The following is a 10,641-nucleotide window of genomic DNA, read 5'->3' on the forward strand; positions in this document are numbered from 1 at the left end:
CGGAAAAACAGCCTACAATGTGATGGTTGTATGCCTTATATACTACACAAATGAAAGTTCTTAAGAATGAAATTTTAAATTCTTCTACATTCAAGTCCGTGTGCTCCACAGAGAGTTATTTAGTAAACAATCATATCATAACCACATCATAGCTTAAGTCCTCTACTGAGCATTTAAAGGTCCTTGCTATGTATTGGTTACCTAAACTAACCAAAAAACCAGTAAATATCGTTTCATATTGGCCTCTAGTAAGTGTTCTACAACTAATCTTTCGGTACTTGTAACTAGTCCCTTAACTACTATCAAAGAACTTATCATTAACTTTTGTAACAAAACATATGAAAATAGTGGAATTAACTATATTTAGATTGTACAAAATTCTTTGGATGTTTTAGATAAATTACGTGCTTTTAATGGTCTTTCTGATTCTGTTGACAATTTTGACTTTTCAGCTATTTACACTACACTCCCACACAATCTTATCAAACAAAGGTTTTCCTATTTAATTAAATGGTCGTTTGATAAATCTGATTGCAAATATATTTGCTGCAACTCATTCAAAGCCTTCTTCTCTAATGTAAAAGATATATATGCTAGATATATTTACTGGAGAATTGATGAGATGATTGAAGCTGTTAATTCTCTCCTTGATAACATTTATGTACGTTCGGCAATAAAATTTATCGACAGGTTGTACGTTTTCCTATGGGCACCAATTTCACCCCTTTAATAGAAGACTTGATCTTGGACTGTTTATGACCAAAATCAGTAAAGACCCGTCTTGATAAATTCCACAAGACTTACCGCTATCTTGTTGATATTTTTTCGTTGAATAATCGAGAATTTTCTAAATATACTGCCGAAATTTAACCAAAGGACATTACTTCAGATAAATCAAATACAAAATAAGGCCTCCAGCGTTTCTGGTTTCTGTAACAAGCTCTTTTTTACAAAGTTGGGTTGTCAGCCCAACGTCCAACCTCCACTCTGGTGGGCCGGGTTTTCTCTGGGTAGTCCTTCCTGTAGATGATTGCATTACCATGCTAACTGTCCGTATTTCTTTCTGGGTTGTCTCCCATAGCCTTTGACTTTGCACGGTCACCCACAAGGCAGTTGGGGTATTATTCCATAGCTGGGGGTTTGGTTTGCAGGCACCAGGGCATATCCACTCACCGGTGGGCCTAGCATGCCTTGCATCTAGGGCCAAACCTCCTCCGAGACCTTGTTTCCATCTGTCACCTCGGGGAGGATCACATATCTGGACCACATAGGTCTTACTGCATGAGAGGCTGTAACTAGCAGGAGAAACTTACGCACTCGGCTCTCCTTTTCACAGCAAGCTGCTAGCCAGTGATGAATGCTGAAAGCGAGAGTGACAAGCAAAGACATTACAACACATATACAGGTGCTCATCACACAGTCATTTGACACATTCGTTACCACAAATTAGTTAAAACCTTTATTAATTTCTTCCATAGATACAAAGATTTAGTTTGGAAGTTTGGCTGTACCTGTAGAAACTTATTTCAAACAGGATAGCACATCCTAATTTTTAAGGAGATGTTTTTTACCGAGCCCGGAAATTTGGATACGATCCGTGTAAACTTGTCGATCCTTTAAATAAACTTATTCTAAAAGGTTACAAATTCAACACTGTAATTAGATCTTTGAATATTGTTTTTTATTGGTTTAAATATTGATTAATTTATGTTTTCAGTAAATTAAAATCATACTAAATTTATTTCAATATACATATGCACATTCATGGCTCTACAATCTGTCGATAGCGGTTTCTGAAATTAACGTAGATTTTTGTTTAATACTAGTATTGATTCAACTGCCGCTAATCGAAATTCCCCTTAAAAGAGGGGCGAAAGATACCAGAGCGACATTAAAACTCATAAATCGAAAATAAACTGATAACGTCATGGCTTAAAAAGACCAACAGACAAACAATAGTACACAAAACACAACATAGAAAACTAAAGACTAAGCAACACGAACCCCACCAAAAACTGGGGGTGATCTCAGGTGCTCGGGAAGGGTAAGCAGATCCTGCTCCACATGTGGCACCCATCGTATTGCTCATGTTAGTACAAACCCGGTAAATAGTCTAATTCGGTAGGTCACATTCGTGAAAAGGGAACGGGATTGTAGTTACGACATTAGGAACATATCCGCTATCATCTGTGAAACGGATATTCCATAACAGTCAACCAACTCGTGATTGCGTCCGTAAAATTTACGAAGGGATGATTTCAACTTCACCATTTGGAACTCTTGGTTTAATAGCTTGCTTGTGAGCAGCAACCCTCTATTAAGGAAATCATGATAGGAATAACAAGCCCGGGAATATCGTATCAATTGGAGATATAGTACTCCGTATGCAGGCGCTGCTGGAATGTTGCAACATAGAAATGGAAAGTTCACAATTTGGAAGCTGAAATCATCTCTTTTGTCGTAAAGTTTTGTTTTCAACCGACCCTCATTGTCAATTTCTAGATGTAAGTCAAGATATGAGGCAGACTTAACTATATTGTTGTATCCTTTATCTCTAGTTCGATGGAATAGATGCGTTCAACATAGTCACCAAATTTTGAATTATTTATTGAGAGAACATCATCTATATAGCGGAAAGGAAAGTTAAAGGATACTGCTAACTTCTTTTTTTTCTTCCTAAGAAGTTCCTGTATGAAGTCAGCCTCATAAGAATAAAGGAACAAGTCGACAAGAAGAGGGGCACAGTTGGTTCCCATGGGAATGCCGATAGTTTGTTGAAAACACGTCCTCCACGTAATATCCACAAATATTCCCGTGCAATGCAAGAAAATGACAAACCGGCTCAAGATTATCCTCAGATAATACTGTTCGGTCATCAGTGAACGGAAGAACTTTTTCTCTCTCCTTTTCATGTGACATTGCTTGAAAAACCCCTAGCCTCATATATCTTGTAACATGAACAAAACCGAAATGTAGTATTCAATATGTAGGGCAAACTGGACGTGAATTTTTCAAACGAACACAAGAACATCTATACCGCTTCCGCAGACCTTAGAAATTCAAAAGTTTAATTTACCAACATTTAGAAAAATACAAACACAATATTAAATTTATAAAATTCCAACCACTTCAAACCGTTCAGAAACAACCTGGACAATCGCATAAACAGTTTGAATATTCCCGTAAACTTTGCAAACTGTCTTGGATTAAACGACTACAGATAGCGTATCCCCTAGATCTAAATGACAATATCATGGGCCAAGGGAACATATCTAAAACTTTCATTATTGATATCATGACTATTGTTGATAAAGGACAACACAATCATAGGTCTCATTGCAATCGCATTAACCGCAATCAACGAAATAAATATCGTTCTAATTTTACACTGATTTTTTTTATCTATATTTAAAAACCATGGTATACATCAATTATTATGCAAACTGGGTCAAATGTTAATTAATAAATTACATTATATTTAAAACGAGTGTGATACAATATCGTTTTTCAGTCTAAAATATGAGTGTACACGTATTATTACAGCTTTTTGTCACCATAGACTGTTCCTTCAAATTGACAAACCTGAAGATCATAAAAAGTATTTTATAAAAATAAAATACACTAATAAATGCAATGATTAATTTGTCTAGTATTTTTCATGACTCTACCGTTCAAAAATGTAAACCTCCATATTTGGATAACATAGAGCCACCTATAATTTCTTATTCGTAAAAAACTAGTATAATCTTAATTTTTGATTATACATCAGTTACATCAGACGTCAGTATACAAAAATAATACTCCTTCGACATGAGACTGTGAAACATCGAAGTTTAGATATGATCCATGAGGCCATGTAATTACAGGGGACCTCAACATCGTTCAAGACCGATGAGTTATAAACTTTCTGAAAGAAGGACCACAATATCTTCCACCATCGAAAATAAATTGGGAAGAGTGTCGTCAGGTGTTTAAAGACGCTCTTTCATCCTATTGTCAAAAATGATGTAAACGGGAGAAATCTGACTAAAAGTCACTTGATTCCTATATAAACAAATGTCTGAATATTGTTGATATTCGCATATCACATTTCGAAAATAATTTAGAAATCAATTAAAGAATAAGTAATACGCCCATTTCTCGGAGTTCAGTATTTTTGTGATTTTACTTTTTTCTAGGATTAAAAACAAAATTCAAGTGCTCGCAAAGCGTTTTGTGTTCGTACCGGACGACAAAGCAGCCAACGATGTGGTGAGGGTATGACGTAAATGTTACACAGAAGTCCTTAAGAATGAAATTATACATTTAACTACATTCAAGGCCGCACGCTCCACAGAGAGTCATATATTAAATGATAATGTCACTACCACAGTTTAGCTTAAGGACACCTGTGAACATTTGAAGGTCCCGACTATGTATTGGTTAACTAAACTACACAAAAAAACACGTAAAATATCGTTTCATCTCGGTCTCTGGTAAGTGTTCTACTACTAATCTTTCAGTGCTTTTAACGAGTTCCTCAAATACTATCAAAGAACTTATCATTATCATGAAAATAGTGGAATTAATCATTTTTGGGGTGTAAAAAATTCTTTGGATGTTTTAGTTAAATTAAGTGCTTTTGGTGGTCCTTTTGATTCGGTTGACAGTTTTGAATTTTCCTCTCTTTATACTACACTTCCACACAAAAGTTTTCCTGTTTATTTGAATGGTCTTTTGATAAATCTGGTTGCAAATTTATTTGCTGCAACTCATATAAAGCCCTTTTCTCAAATGAGAAAGGCAAATATTCTACATATACTTATTAGAGGTGTGATGAAATTGTAGGTATTCCTATGGGCACCAATTATGCCCCTTTAATAGCAGACTTATTCCTGTACTGTTGTGAATCACAGTTTATGGCCAAACTTAGTAAAGGTCTGTCTAAACTGCTTTTAATTGATAAATTCAACAACATTTACCTTATTTTGATGATACATTTTCGTTAAATAATCAAGAATTCTTTAAATATACTGCCGAAATTTACCCAAAGGAACTTATCTTAAATACATCAAATATTAACAGCAATAAGTGTCCTTTCCTGGATTTAGACATTTCAGTTATATACGGGAAACTCTTCACAAAAAATAAAGACAAAATGGATGATTTTTCTTTCCCTATTGCTAATTTTCCTTTTTTGGACGGTGATGTTCCTTTGGCACCGTCTTATGGGGGTTTATATATCCCAACTCATTCGCTATGCCCGTGTCTGTTGTGACGTTTTGGATTTCAATGAGCATAATTTATGTATTACTGGTAAATTATTAAGTCAGGGATTTCGTCACCACAGAACACTTAAAACCTTTACTAAATTCTTCCATAGATACAAATTTTTGGTTTGCAAGTTTGGCCGTACCTGTTTGATTAATAAACTTATTTCAGACAGAATAGCACATATCAAATTTTACGGTGATGTTGTTTACCGAGCCCGGAAAATATACGACCCGGGTAAACTTATCAATCCTTTAAATAAACGTATTCTAACAGATTACCAATTCAACACTGTAATTAGATCTTTGAATATTGTTTTTATTGGTATATATATTGAATTTGTAATCAGTAAATTAAAACCATACTAAATAGTATTTTTATACACATATGCACTTTCACGGTACTACAATCTGTCGATAACTATATTTTGGCATTGCAAAAGGTCACGTTTTTCTCTGACTGTTAATGACATCTTTATACTAAATCCATTGGATGTTGGATATGTACTGATTGATATTTTAGTCTTAGAAACATGATTTCTTTTATTAGTTGTTATTGGCTTTGAACTAGCTGTCAGTAACTGCGAGTACTCTCAGAACTGTCCTTTGTGTCTTTTCGTTCTTAGGGATGTATAAATACCCTGCCACGTCCGTTCTGTCTTTTTGTTATATGTTTTTCTGCTATGTACCGATCTGATGAGTTAAGCCATTTTCAACTGATTTTTATAGTTTGTTCTTATGTTGTGCTGTAACAACAGTCCCCCAGGTTAGGAGGAGGGTTGAGCGCTCCCAAACATGTTTAATCCCGCCACATTCTGTATGTGCCTGTCCCAAGTCAGGAGCCTGTAGTTCAGTGGTTGTCGTTGAGTCATGTCTGTCATATTTGTATTTCGTTTATTGTTTTGTTATAAATTAAGCCGTTAGTTTTCTCAATTGAATTGTTTCATATTTTGCATGTCGGGGAGTTTTATATCCGACTATACGGTATTGATTTTTCTCATTATTGAAGGCCGTACGGTTGCCTATTAATTGCTTACATTCACTTCATTTGAACTTTGGTGGATAGATGTCTCATTGGCATTCATACCACATCTCCATATTTTTCATTGCCGAAAACATCTTTTTCCTTATGGCGTGTCTGCATATTTATCTACAATTTCATATCAGTAGATATCGTTACTACACATATAAACTGTTTTCTCAATTCGCACTTTCCAAAGACTGCATGTGAATGGTTACATTTCCCGTCCGTACATTTGTCTATTTTTAGAAGCGTATATCTTTTTCGTAGGTTCTTTTAAAATCCTGCTAATAATACAACAATTCTAATATTGAAAACTTTCCATTCTCTTTGGTAGGAAAATTGGCAGCCCGGATTAATGAAGATTGGAGTCGAACGCACATACCACGTGCGGGTTCGAACTCATAATATCAGTATGGACAGGCTAGTACATTGTAATACTGTAAATGAACTTTCACCGAGGCCCTTCGTATAGTTCCAGATCATTCTTTTATAGGTTGCTGATTATACAATATGAACGTTTTTTTCCCCTTCATTTTACTGTGTATGATGAGTAAGACGGGAATATTGCTTAAAGAAGAAAAATGCGCAAAAAAAAACTAGTAAAACAACTATGCCGAAGCTTGTTTTCGACCTAGCTTTTGATTATAGGGAGAGGGAATCGGATGGAATAAAAGAAATAAGTGGTAACTGTAGAAATACAACAAACCATAGGTTGTTCAAGCAGTACTCGAGAATGTAAAGTAGATTGTTCAAGCTGTACTACATGAATGTAAAGTAGGTTGTTCAAACAGTGCTACAGGAATGTAAAGTAGGTTGTGTAAGCAGGACTACAGGAATGTAAAGTAGGTTGTTCTAGCAGTACAACATGAATGTAAAGTATGTTGTTCTAGCAGTACAACATGAATGTAAAGTATGTTGTTCAATCAGTACTACAAGAATGTAAAGTAGGTTGTTCAATCAGTACTACAGGAATGTAAAGTAGGTTGTTCAATCAGTACTACAGGAATGTAAAGTAGTTTGTTCAAGCTGAACTACAGGAATGTAAAGTAGGTTGTGCAAGCAATACTACAGGAATGTAAAGTAGGTTGTGTAAGCAGTACTACAGGAATGTAAAGAAGGCTTCCATTTTGTATTCGCAAAGTTATCAAACCATTTCCAGTCTTATATATTTATTGAAAATTGTCTTTAAACACACAAACATAAAATTATCATTAGGAAGACTTTACAATATGAACGTGTTTTTTTTCCTTTCATTTTACTGTGTATGATGAGTAAGACGGGAATATTATAGTCTTGTTTAAAGAAGACAAATGCGCAAAAAAAACTAGTCAAACAACTATGCGGATGCTTGTTTTCGACCTTGCTTTTCATTATAGGGAGAAGTAATGGGATGGAATAAAATACAACAAACCATAGGTTGTTCAATCAGTACTACAAGAATGTAAAGTAGGTTGTTCAATCAGTACTACAGGAATGTAAAGTAGGTTGTTCAATCAGTACTACAGGAATGTAAAGTAGGTTGTGTAAGCAATACTACAGGAATGTAAAGTAGGCTGTGTAAGCAGTACTACAGGAATGTAAAGTAGGTTGTGTAAGCAGTACTACAGGAATGTAAAGTAGGCTTTTCAAGCAGTCCTACAGGAATGTAAAGTAGGTTGTTCTAGCAGTCCTACAGGAATGTAAAGTAGGTTGTGCAAGTTATACTACAGGAATGTAAAGTAGGTTGTGTAAGCAATACTACAGGAATGTAAAGTAGGTTGTGCAAGCAATACTACAGGAATGTAAAGTAGGTTGTGTAAGCAATACTACAGGAATGTAAAGTAGGCTGTGTAAGCAGTACTACAGGAATGTAAAGTAGGTTGTGTAAGCAGTACTACAGGAATGTAAAGTAGGCTGTTCAAGCAGTCCTACAGGAATGTAAAGTAGGTTGTGCAAGCAGTCCTACAGGAATGTAAAGTAGGTTGTGTTAGCAGTGCTAAAGGAATGTAAAGTAAGTTGTGCAAGCAGTGCTACAGGAATGTAAAGTAGACTGTGCAAGCAGTACTACAGGAATGTAAAGTAGGTTGTGTAAGCAGTACTACAGGAATGTAAAGTAGGTTGTGTAAGCAGTACTACAGGAATGTAAAGTAGGCTGTTCAAGCAGTCCTACGGGAATGTAAAGTAAGTTGTGCAAGCAGTACTACAGGAATGTAAAGTAGGTTGTGTAAGCAGTGCTACAGGAATGTAAAGTAATTTGTGCAAGCAGTGCTACAGGAATGTAAAGTAGACTGTGCAAGCAGTACTACAGGAATGTAAAGTAGGTTGTGTAAGCAGTACTACAGGAATGTAAAGTAAGTTGTACAAGCAGTGCTACAGGAATGTAAATTAGACTGTGCAAGCAGTACTACAGGAATGTAAAGTAGGTTGTGTAAACAGTCCTACAGGAATGTAAAGTAGGTTGTGCAAGCAATACTACAGGAATGTAAAGTAGGTTGTGTAAGCAATACTACAGGAATGTAAAGTAGGTTGTGCAAGCAATACTATAGGAATGTAAAGTAGGTTGTGTAAGCAATACTACAGGAATGTAAAGTAGGCTGTGTAAGCAGTACTACAGGAATGTAAAGTAGGTTGTGTAAGCAGTCCTACAGGAATGTAAAGTAGGCTGTTCAAGCAGTCCTACAGGAATGTAAAGTAGGTTGTGCAAGCAGTCCTACAGGAATGTAAAGTAAGGTGTGCAAGCAGTGCTACAGGAATGTAAAGTAGACTGTGCAAGCAGTACTACAGGAATGTAAAGTAGGTTGTTTAAGCAGTACTACAGGAATGTAAATTAGGTTGTGTAAGCAGTACTACAGGAATGTAAATTAGGTTGTGTAAGCAGTACAACAGGAATGTAAAGAAGGCTGTTCAAGCAGTCCTACAGGAATGTAAAGTAGGTTGTGCAAGCAGTACTACAGGAATGTAAAGTAGGTTGTGTAAGCAGTGCTACAGGAATGTAAAGTAGGCTGTTCAAGCAATACTACAGGAATGTAAAGTAGGCTGTTCAAGCAGTTCTACAGGAATGTATAGTAGGTTGTGCAAGCAATCCACCAGGAATGTAAAGTAGGTTGTGCAAGCAGTACTACAGGAATGTAAAGTAGGCTGTTCAAGCAATACTACAGGAATGTAAAGTAGGCTGTTCAAGCAGTACTACAGGAATGTAAAGTAGGTTGTGCAAGCAATACTACAGGAATGTAAAGTAGGTTGTGTAAGCAATACTACAGGAATGTAAAGTAGGTTGCGAAAGTAGTACTACCGGAATGTAAAGTAGGTTGTGCAAGCAATACTACAGTAATGTAAAGTAGGTTGTTCAAGCAATACTACAGGAATGTAAAGTAGGTTGTGCAAGCAATACTACAGGAATGTAAAGTAGGTTATGTAAGCAGTACTACAGGAATGTAAAGTAAGTTGTGCAATCAGTGCTACAGGAATGTAAAGTAGACTTTGCAAACAGTACTACAGGAATATAAAGTAGGTTGTGTAAGCAGTACTACAGGAATGTAAAGTAGGTTGAACAAGCAGTGCTACAGGAATGTAAAGTAGGTTGTGCAAGCAATACTACAGGAATGTAAAGTAGGTTGTGTAAGCAATACTACAGGAATGTAAAGTAGGTTGTGTAAGCAGTACTACAGGAATGTAAAGAAGGTTGTGTAAGCAGTCCTACAGGAATGTAAAGTAGGTTGTGCAAGCAGTCCTACAGGAATGTAAAGTAGGTTGTGCAAGCAATACTACAGAAATGTAAAGTAGATTGTTCAAGCAGTCCTACAGGAACGTTAAGTAGGTTGCGCAAGTAGTCCTACAGGAATGTAAAGTAGGTTGTGCAAGTAATACTACAGAAATGTAAAGTAGATTGTTCAAACAGTCCCACAGGAATGTAAAGTAGGCTGTTCAAGCAATACTACAGGAATGTAAAGTAGGCTGTTCAAGCAGTACTACAGGAATGTAAAGTAGGTTGTGCAAGCAATACTACAGGAATGTAAAGTAGGTTGTGTAAGCAGTACTACAGGAATGTAAAGTAGGTTGTGTAAGCAGTGTTCCAGGAATGTAAAGTAGACTGTGCAAGCAATACTTCAGGAATGTAAAGTAGGTTGTTCAAGCAGTGCTACAGGAATGTAAAGTAGGTTTTCAACAATATCAATTATTTGTCATATATGTAACTAGGCACGAGATTATCACTCTTAAAGCCGAATATTTGAAAGCCAAAGATGAACAAGAAATGAAACAGTCGGTGATCTTTATGACCAAACTGGACCTATAATAGTAGCCAAATCCATCTAAGGTCATCTTTACTTGAGGGAGTTAACACCTTAGCGTCTTTTATAAACAGACAATTTACGTAAGGTTTGTTATAAA

The sequence above is a fragment of the Mytilus californianus genome, unplaced genomic scaffold (genome assembly GCF_021869535.1).
Source record: "Mytilus californianus isolate M0D057914Y unplaced genomic scaffold, xbMytCali1.0.p SCAF_2, whole genome shotgun sequence".
Lineage (NCBI taxonomy): Eukaryota > Metazoa > Mollusca > Bivalvia > Mytilida > Mytilidae > Mytilus > Mytilus californianus.